Source organism: Leopardus geoffroyi, chromosome B4, assembly GCF_018350155.1.
Source record: "Leopardus geoffroyi isolate Oge1 chromosome B4, O.geoffroyi_Oge1_pat1.0, whole genome shotgun sequence".
Classification (NCBI taxonomy): domain Eukaryota; kingdom Metazoa; phylum Chordata; class Mammalia; order Carnivora; family Felidae; genus Leopardus; species Leopardus geoffroyi.
Window position 1 is genome coordinate 33,916,877 of NC_059341.1, and position 9,582 is coordinate 33,926,458.

General features: G+C 39.4%; 1 protein-coding gene across 2 annotated transcripts in view; it reads right to left on the minus strand.

The window, feature by feature from the left end:
* Positions 1 to 6,636, minus strand: part of USP18 (ubiquitin specific peptidase 18) — a 52,545-nt gene extending 45,909 nt beyond the window's left edge. Inside the window, exon 1 of one of the 2 annotated variants that reach the window (XM_045463656.1) lies at positions 6,433 to 6,636. The gene's annotated coding sequence lies outside the window, so the exon portion shown is untranslated. The remainder of the gene's footprint in view (positions 1 to 6,432) is intronic. The other variant, XM_045463654.1, reaches the window with a different exon arrangement.
* Positions 6,637 to 9,582: the final 2,946 nt, after the last annotated feature.

Genomic DNA, 9,582 nt, shown 5'->3' on the forward strand with positions numbered 1-9,582 from the left:
TGATGATTCAGTACAGCCCTTCCCAACTCCTCACACCCACTCCCTGGCTCAAATAACCCAGGTCTGACCACATAGTGTCCTTGGTGGCTGTTTTAGCAATGATCATGTGACGCAATCAGAGCTGATCATAAACTTGTTAGATGGCGCTTTAAGCTGTAAGAACATAAATCAGACCATCCTTTCCACCAGAGAAAGGAAACTCAGGGGCAACTGGGTGGCTCAGTCAGTTAAGTGTCTGACTTCTGCTCAGGTCATGATATCGTGGTCCATGAGTTTGAGCCCTGCATCAGACCCTGTGCTGCAGCCTGCTTCAGGTTCTGTGTCTCCCTCTCTGTCAGTCCCCTGCTTGTGCTCTGCCTCTCAAAAATAAACAAACATTTAAAAACAAAAAACAAAAAAAACGAAAACCCATCAGCCAAAGAAGAGTCAGTGACAGGAAACAGAACCAAGTAATGGGAGAAACACTGAGACAGAATCCTGAGGCCAACAGCTTAAGAACTGGATCCAACCAAGCCTCAGGCTGCCTGCCCACCAAACTTCTCCACTCAGGGTCTCCTCTGCTGTTTTTAAAATTAGTTTGAAATGGTTTCCTGTCACTTGTAGCTGAAAGAGTACCAATTAATATTGATTAAGAAAATAACAAATGGGTAAAATAGGTGATGGGGATTAAGGAGTGCACTTGCTGTAATGAGCACTGGGTAATGTATGGAATTGTTGAATCACTATATCATACACCTGAAATTAATATAACACTGTATGTTAACTATACTGGAATTAAAATAAAAGCTTGGGGCACCTGGGTGGCTCAGTAGGTTGAGCATCCAACTTCAGCTTAAACCATGATCTCACAGTTTGTGAGTTTGAGTCCCACAACAAGCTTGCTACTGTCGGCCCAGAGCCCGCTTTGGAACCTCTGTTCCTCTCTCTCTGCCCCTCCGCTGTCACGTACTTTATCTCAAGAATAAATAAAACATAATAAAAAGTTAATAAAAAAAAATAATAATCAGAGATACAAAGATCTACATAAGAAATTCATTTTTATGGCTTGTTTTCTTTATGCTTTACAAAAAAGTAAAGTGAAATACTGATGAGGAAAAGTGCAGCATTTAGGAGACTCTGGTGAAATCATTCCATTACCATTTTGTCTATTCTTTTAAATATCTTTTTGTTCCTCCTTAATTAACACTAGATGATTTGGGGGGCACCTGGGTAGCCCGGTCAGTAGAGCTTCAGACTCTTGCTCTGGCTCAGGTCATGGTCTCACAGTTGGCGGGATGGAGTCCCACACGGGGCTCCATGCTATTAGCATGGGGATTCTCTCTCTCCTCTCTGCCCCTCCCCCCTGTTCACTCATGCATGTTCTCTCTCTCTCAAAATAAACAAACATTTAAAAAAACAAAAACACTATTTTATTTCTCAAAGTGGAATTTTTTGTTGTTGTCAACTGCCAAAAAATAAAAGTATGCTTTCAAATTCAAGAGCTGTGGCACTATTTATAATGGCAAAAAAAAAAAAAAAAAAGGAAATTCAACAATAAAAGTAAATTATGACCCACTCATAAAATGAAATACTATGGTGACTTTAAAATCATTTTAGACTAATAGAGATGGGGAGATGACTATAACGTTTCATTGAATAAAAAAGAAATTATAAAAATATCATATGGTATAAACCTAATTTTTTTTCAATATGAATTAACTACAGAAAGAGAGAGATGGAGGGAGAGAGGAAAGACTAGGATGAAATATACCAAAAATGTCGTTAAAAAGTAACTCTTATTGGCGGAATTACAAAACATTTTTTCCTTTTTTTACATTATTTGTCTTAACTTCCAAACTTCTTATAATTAGTTAATATGTAATTTTAAAATAAGCAATAATTCGGGGTGCCTGGGTGGCTCAGTCAGATGAACGTCTGACTTCAGCTCAGCTCACGATCTCATGGTTGAGAATTCAAGCTCCGTGTCAGGCTCTGTGCTAACAGCTCGGAGACTGGAGCCTGCTTCAGATTCTGTGTCTCCCTCTCTCTGCCCCTCCCCTGCTCAATGCTCTGTCTAGCTCTGTCTCAAAAATAAATACAAACATTAAAAAATTTTTTTTTAATTTTAAAATAAGCAATAATTCATTTGGGGGATAGATTTAATATCTCTTAAGGGAATCCTTGGGTGGCAATAGTGTTCCTATTTCAAGATCCAAAAAATTAATGAATTAGGGATGAGAAGCGTTCAAATTTCTTAATTCTTTTACAAAATGTGAAGGAAAGGAGAAAATCTGAAGTTGGGAAACACCTAAATATATAAGCAGCATACATTAATAAATTCATGTTAAATGACTCAGATAGTAAGCTCTTTTACTTAGTGTTTATTCTCAATACTCAAATAGTCTTTTTTTTTTTTCAACGTTTATTTTATTTATTTTTGGGACAGAGAGAGACAGAGCATGAACGGGGGAGGGGCAGAGAGAGAGGGAGACACAGAATCGGAAACAGGCTCCAGGCTCTGAGCCATCAGCCCAGAGCCCGACGCGGGGCTCGAACTCACGGACCGCGAGATCGTGACCTGGCTGAAGTCGGAGGCTTAACCGACTGCGCCACCCAGGCGCCCCGTCAAATAGTCTTAATAGTCTCTTAATAAATTAAATAAATAAATAAAAACAGTCTCATAAATAGTCATGAGGCTCAGCCTGGAGGGTTAAACTGAAAGAGAAATGATGGCAGTTGGTAATCTCATGAGCAAGAAATAGGATTTTAAGATCAAATTCAGGGAAATCTGATAAAACAGAAAGTACAAAAGAACCAGGATGTTTTTTTTTTTTAATTTTTCAAATGTTTATTTATTTTTGAGAGACAGAGTGTGAGTGGGGAGGGGCAGAGAGAGACACAGAATCCAAAGCAGGCTCCAGGCTCTGAGATGTCAGCATAGAACCTGACGAGGGGCTTGAACTCACGAACTGTGAGATTATGACCTGAGCCAAAGTCAGACACTTAACTGACTGAGCCACCCAGGTGCCCCTAGGCTGTATTTTTTAAAGACATTGTTCTGTACTCCGCCAAGACCTCAAAACTACTTATGTCAGCCAAATATGGCAGTAAAACCCAGTGGAGAGTATCCTTTGGTCAGGCTGGCAGGCCAGACCCCAAAAAGGGCAATCTTCAGAGTTGATCACAGAGGGGAAATAGGTAGGTGGGGCTACAAAAGGAAGGAAAGTGAAACCTAACTAAGAAGGATGGAGAAAGGCAGAGTGGGCACAGAACATGCAGTTGAGCTAAGCAGGTAATGATAAGCACCCAGCAGAAAAAAAAGGATGGTTTTGTTCCAAGAAAGGTGAATTTTCAAACTTAAGTCCTGACTCAAAAAACTGGCTCCAACAGAGGATTTTTAGTGAAATTATTCTGTATAATACTATAATGGTAGATATATGTCATATATTTGTCAAAACTCATATAATGTACACCAGGAATAAACCCTATTATAAAATATGAACTTTCAATGATAATGATGTGTCACTGTAGGTTCATCAGTTGCAGCAAATGCACCACTTTGGTGCCAGATGTTAATAATTGTTGAGATAGGGACAGGGCATGGGGATGGGTATATGGGAACTCTGTACTTCCCACTCAACTTTGTTGTGAACCTAAAATTGCCCTAAAAAATAAAGGCTATTTTTTAATGGTTTTTGGTCCCAAAGAAATTAACTTAGCTCCCAACTTTTCCCAAATTTTTTACCCTTAAAATAAGTAGATGTGAATGACAGAAACAGGTGGCTTAAGCACACCATCATTGTAGCCACAGAATCAATCAATCTTCTAAGAAACAGCAAAAAATATGATGCAGGAAACCTAGGTGGTCCCAGTCTCTAACTGGGCTCTTCCCCTACAACTAGACTCTCCACAAGGAAAACTGACTCTCTCTTTAAATGCCCCAAGAGGAACAAAATTAACATGCCTAGAACATGATACAAGCCACCTCAAAGTCTTCCCAATCCAATCCATCACGGCAACAATAAATTTAGAACTCATCCTTAACCATCTGTTGTATGTTTCTCGAGTAATGGTAATGTGCTAGGTACAAAAATTATAACACACCAGATGAAATCCCAAATAAGAGGGAATCTTGGAGCTACTCTCTCTCACAGCCCATGTTAAAGGCGTTAGGACTTCTTTAAAGCTGTGTACATGTTAAACATTTTTCCCTTTGCAAGCCCATCATTGTGTAAAAGTGCCAAAAGTGCAATATATTTTTAATAGTGAAAAAGGATAATCAAAACAAAGTCTTTTTTAAAGTTTATTTATTTGAGAGAGAGCACACCCGCATACACTTGTGTAAGAGAGAGAGGAATGGGGGGGGGGGAGAGCGGGGAACACATAGAATATCCTAAGCAGGTCAGTGCAGAGTCCGACCCAGAACTTGAACTCACAAACCAAACAGTGAGATCATGTCCTGAACCAAAATCAAGAGTCCGATGCTTAACCAACTGAGCCACCCAGGTGCCCCAAAACTTTAAGTTCTTTGATAGTGCTCCATAAATCAAGATGGAACTGTATACCCATTGTTACTTTCCTACCCATTTTGTTCCTATGAACACATTAGATGGCCTAAATATCTAGATTTAACACCTCCCCCCACCCCACCCTGCCTCACTCTGCACATAACACTAAAAAGAAATCTTTTAAAATACATGCCTTGTTCAGGGGCACTTGGGTGGCTCAGTCAGTTAAGCATCCAACTCTTGGTTTGGGCTCAGGTCATGATCTCACAGTTCTTGAGTTTGACCCCCCCATCGGGCTCTCTGCTGTCAGTACAGAGCCTGCTTCACCTTCTCTCCCCATCTCTCTGTCCCTCCCCCCCTCAAAATAAATGAACATTAAAAAAATTAAATATTTGCCTTGTTCAAACAATAAGAGACTCTTTTTTTTATATGAAATTTATTGTCAAATTGGTTCCATACAACACCCAGTGCTCATCTCAACAGGTGCCCTCCCCAATGCCCATCACCCACCCTCCCCTCCATCCCACCCCCATCAACCCTCAGTTTATTTTCAGTTTTTAAGAGTCTCTTATGGTTTAGCTCTCTCCCTCTCTAACTTCTTTTTTCCTTCCCCTCTCCCATGGTCTTCTGTTAAATTTCTCAGGCTCTTAAATACAGAAAACAAACTGAGGGTTGCTGGAGGGGAGGCACGTGGGGGGATGGGATAAATGGGTGATGGGCATTAAGGAGGGCCCTTTTTTGGGGTGAGCACTGGGTGTTATATGTAAGTGATGAATCACTGGGTTCTTCTGAAATCAATATTGCACTTGTATGTTCAGTATTTAAATATATATGTTAATTTGCCTTGTTTTCTGAAACAATTTCAAAGTATAACTACCTCAATGCTGTAAAACATGTAGTTAAAGCCATTGCTTGCATTTTCAAACACTTGGAAACCAGATTTGCAAGAGTCATAGAATGAAGTTTTATGTTTAAATATCTAAATTTAAGTTTCTTCCAGGAAAAGAAGGCAAGGTTGGAGGGGGATTAAGACTAAAATACTCTGATTTGCACAAATCTTTCAAATTTCTCAATATATATGCCCGCTGACCTAGCAATTCCACTTCTAGGAATTTTCTACAAATATATTTGTATATTCACATGAATGTGAACATAAAATGATATTCACTGCTACATCATCTATACCAGTAAAAACTGGAAAAAACGTAAATGCTCCTGAATTGTTTAAATAAATGATGTACAAGGAGCACCTGGGTGGCTCAGTTGGTTAAGCGTCCAACTTCAGCTCAGTTCATGATCTCACACAGTTCGTGGGTTTGGGCCCCGTGTGGGGCTCTGTGCTGACAGCTCAGAGCCTGGAGCCTGCTTCGGATTCTGTATCTCCCTCTCTCTCTGCCCCTCCCCCACTCGCACAATGTCCAAAAATAAATAAAGCATTTTTAAAAAATTTTTTAAATGATATACTTGTCTTATTATGTACCAATTGTTTTTAATGAGGTTAACATATCTGTATGTCTTGTCATTAAAAGATGTCCATCATGCTCAACAGATCACTTAACAAAGTGGGAAAAGGTAAATTACAAAACAATTTTAAAGTCTGCTTTATATGAAAATTTCTTGTAAAGTATACACAAAAATAATACTGTGTTGAGGATTAAGAGAAATTTTGGTTTCTACTTTACACATCTGCCTGCATTGTTTCAAATTTTTTACAAGCTTGCAACACTTTTGTAATTTCTTTTGAAATTAAACACGAAATGCAAGAAGTCTAAATATATCAGGTTGAAAAAATGAACTAGTCCAATATGTATATGAAATGAATATACACCATTACTATAATTTGCTAAATCCAAATTAATTCCTTGATTGCCCAGGTGGCATCTCAGCAAAGCCCCTCACATGTCGTTCCTGGAAAGAAAGCTTCCAAAATTAGCACCAAACTTGCCTCAATTTCCACAGAAGCGTCAAACCTCCACTGCGAATTTCGATCCAGGGGAAATTGAGAAATAGCTTCTCTATCGCTGTCCGCGCTGAGCTCACTCCGCCGGAGAACGCACAGGGAGCGCACCGCCCTGGCGGCGTGCACCGTCAACTGGCCAGGTGCTCAACCCGGAGCTGTAGAGCTTCTGCAGCTCACGCCCCGCCCACCGAGGCTGCCCAGCTTTCGTTTCCCTTGAATGGAAAGTGAAACTCAGCGAAAGGCGGAGCGCTCCCGCGATCCTACGCGCTGGGAAGAGGAATGAAGCTCCGCCTTCACCCAGGAGCGCCAGCTACCCTGCTAGCCCCTGGGCGTTTTCGCGCTTGAGGATGTGTGCCATGCTTGCTGTCTGTGCGGTTTGCCTAACATTTCGTGAATACACGTGTCTTTTTATTTTATTTATTTATTGTTGAAATTTTACGATCCCTGTAATTAGGATGTGTCTTACAATCGTCTGGCGTTTCATAGTATACATAACAACATTCTGTCTTTGGTAATATAATTTCTGAAATTGTGTAATTTAGAGTCGATGGCTTGAATATTCGATGAAAATGTGGCACACAGGTATAAAGTCCTTATTCCTTTGTTCTGCTGCTGCTCTGTGGAGCCAGCAAAAGAGGACAGACGTGGTGAATAAAGGTAAATAGAAAGTATTCCTATTAGTCCTCATTAGAACTTCTAATGGAAAGATCTAATAAGGTGATGTTCTTTGAAAGCATTGGTTGACACATTTCTCAAAACCATGCAAGAAAGAGTTTAAGTTGAAACTGTGTAATAGGTGTTTCAAAAAAAAGTTTGGGGACACCTGGGTGGCTGAGCTGGTTAAGTCTCTGACTTGATCTTGGCTCAGGTAATGATCTCACTGTTCCTGAGTTCAAGCTCCACCTCAGGCTCCGCACTGATGGCGGGGATTCTGTCTCTCCTCTCTGCCCCTCACCTGCTTGTGCTCCCTTAAAATAAATAAATAAACAAAACAAAGTGTGGGCCCTGAGAAGCATTTTCTGTAGTTTGCAAGGTGTCACTGAAAACCTCAGCTGGATTTTGTTCTTTTTCCTTTTTTTTTTTTTTTTAAAGCTTATTTATTTTTGTGTGCGAGAGAGACAGAAAGACAGAGAGAGAGCAGGGAAGGGGCTGAGAGAGAGAGGGAAAGAGAGAATCCCAAGCAGACTCTGGCACTGTCAGCACAGAGCCCCACAGGGGCTCCATCTCACACAGTGAGATCATGATCTGAGCCGAAACCAAGAGTTGGTCTGACTGAGCCACCAACCTGCTCCTCCTTTTCCTTTTTAATTTGAAGTGGGAGGCAAGAAGCCACACCTAACTGCCTCACTTGAAAATTCTTGGTTACAGAGAAAACTTGGTTACAGAAAAACTTGGTTACAGAGGAAGATGCTTGACTGACTTTAGGTGATTATCTAGTTCTCTTTCACTGTGGAAAGATTTTAGAGAAGAGCTATTTGTGCAAGGTAAGGAACAATTAACCTGATGCTAATTTTTGTTCTAGGAAAAGGGCAAAGTTTCCTGCATGGAATAACAGCAAGTGGTGTTTTAAGCAAAAGGCACACACACACATACACACACACACACACACACACACACACACACAAAAGTAAAATCAATGACTAATAAAGTGCATGTTAGAACTTATTTGCGAAGCTCATTTTTCCACAAACACATCTGGTTTCATGTGGCTTGTTTGCTTATTCCATCTTCACAACTCTTTCCCTTGCCTATTTTCCTCTGCATTTTATCAAGATACGCTTTTAATTTTAAATTTTATTTCATTTTGCATTGGTTCCAAAAATAAATTATACATTTGCTTTTTATGTGTGTAGATTGAATCTCTCTCACAGTATTCCTTTGGGTAAACACATTCTCTTAAGAAGGAGACGGTGGAGATAAGTCAAAGCAAACAGAACTCTTAAGTTTCAATTTCCTGGCATAGATTTCAAAGTAGAACTAAAACAGATTATGACTTGCATCTGTTACCTTTCCTAAGCCATTCTCTATCCCCTGGCAATTTGTTGCCTTAATGGACTTTTTAAAACTAAATATTTTATTTTGGAAAATAAATTTAAACATACAGAGAAGTTACAAAAATATTACAATGACCCCATATACTCTTTACTCATTATAAACATCTTGGCACAGTTGCTTTATTGCTTTTCTCTCTTATGTACATGCACACATACACACACCCTATATGTATATATTTGAAGGGGTTTTTTTTTTTTTTAGTTCATTTATGTATTTTGGCGGGGGGAGCACAAGCAGGTAAGGGGCAGAGAAAAGGAGAGACAGAATCTCAAACAGGCTCTGCACCATCAGCACAGAGCCTGATGAGAGTCTAGAACCCACTAACTGTGAGATCATGACCTGAGCCAAGATCAAGTGTCAGATGCCTAACCGACTGAGCCACCCAGCTGCCCCATATGTATATATTTTAAATCAGTTTTGTTTTATTTGTTAAAATATTTGAGAGGAAATTGCAGATAGCAAGATTCATCAGCCCTAAATAACCCAATGTATCTCCTAGGATCAAAGAAATGTTCTTACATAACGCCAATGCAGTAATCAAATTCTGGAAATTTAGTATCAATACAATCAACTTTCTACCATATACAGTAAATATTTAAACTTTGCCAATTTCCTGATTTATAAACTTTTTTCCAACAGAATCCAAGCCATAATCTCATTCATTTGGGCTTTTTATTATTAAATGTTTTATTTTGAGATAATTGTGGAATCACGTGCAGTTGTAAGAAATACAGCAGAGAAATTTGAGTTTTCCCATCCTGTAAAACTATAGCACACAACACAACCAAGATATTGACACCAATGCAGTCAATGTCAATACAGGACATTTCCAACAACACAAGAACCCCTCATGTTGCCCTTTTATAGCCATACCTACTTCCTTCCTGCCCCACCCCCTCCTTAACATCTGACAATTACTCATCTGTTCTCCTTTTCTCTTATTTTGTTATTTCTGTAATGTCATATATTTGGAGTCACACAGTATGTAACCTTTTGGAATTGGTTTTTCTTTTTTTCCACATAATATAATTCTCTAGAGATTTATCCAGATTGAGTATATCAATAGTTTGCTCCTTTTTA